The sequence below is a fragment of the Microtus ochrogaster genome, unplaced genomic scaffold, assembly GCF_000317375.1.
Source record: "Microtus ochrogaster isolate Prairie Vole_2 unplaced genomic scaffold, MicOch1.0 UNK6218, whole genome shotgun sequence".
NCBI lineage: Eukaryota > Metazoa > Chordata > Mammalia > Rodentia > Cricetidae > Microtus > Microtus ochrogaster.
In genome coordinates, this window is record NW_004955311.1 from 1 (window position 1) to 1016 (window position 1016).

Genomic DNA, 1016 nt, shown 5'->3' on the forward strand with positions numbered 1-1016 from the left:
ATGTGAAGTAATTCTGAGTTATCAATCTCCAAAAGCATGCCAGTGATTTTACCAGCAAGAGTAGGGTGCATGGCTTGAATAAGAGGAAACAGCCGTTCACCTAGGAACAAAATATTCTATCAGAAAATAGCAAGGGCCATTATCAACCTGGTGTTTAGAACCTTACTAATGTACACCCGTCTGCACACAATCTGTCACAAGCCAATCACTTCTGGTGGAACCGGCTTCTCAAAGGTCAGCATCAGTTTCCTTGCTGCAAAGCTGGAGTGGGGGATCAGTGTGAGCCTACCCACCAGCTCCCAGTCTCAATTCCTTCACACTACTGCCCTACATCATTGCTTTTAGCTGCAACATTGCTGACCCCTGTCTTCTGCAGACTCTGAAAGGCCAAGACAACAAAGTTACTCACCCAACATTTGCTTTTGCTCTTGAGGGGGGGCAGATGCCAACATGGAAGCAGTTAGAGGTTCTTGACCTTGCACATGAACAGCAGGCTAGACATAAAACAGGAAACCTCTTAAGTCCCAAAGTAATGAAACAAAACCCAGCCACCCATCAACGTACAATCCCAGGGATCCGACTACTTAAATCCAGAGGGAAACACTGGCTAAGTACTAAGTATAGACAATCACATGACATATCTGTACCTGAGATAGTTACATTTTAAATAAAGTTTTCTTATTTCATACAATCAAGTTTTGGTTCCATGACTAAGAAAAAGGTGACGTCTAAACCATTTAACTAAACTTTCCTTCACATCTTCCTTATATCCATGTCAAACAAAAACAGCATATTAATTCAGGGAGACTACTGGCTGCATTCTAGTCCTAAAACCTCTTCACATATAACCAACTAGTAAGATGGTCCACAGAGAGCTTAAGCTCTCATAGATCAAACAACTGATCACCTTTGAGTTTAGCTAAGTACCACGACCCTCACAAACAATGATAAAACCGCACCTGTTGCATGGTAACTTGTGGCTGTGCATTAAGATGTTGCTGGGGATTGCGGACTCC

General features: G+C 42.6%; 1 long non-coding RNA gene across 1 annotated transcript; it reads right to left on the bottom strand.

Moving 5' to 3' along the window:
* Positions 1 to 6: 6 nt before the first annotated feature.
* Positions 7 to 1016, bottom strand: LOC101995251. Its single transcript, XR_259002.3, has 3 exons — positions 960 to 1016; positions 410 to 494; positions 7 to 100 (listed from the first exon to the last, which is right to left on the bottom strand). It is a non-coding gene; the product is annotated as an uncharacterized LOC101995251 (long non-coding RNA).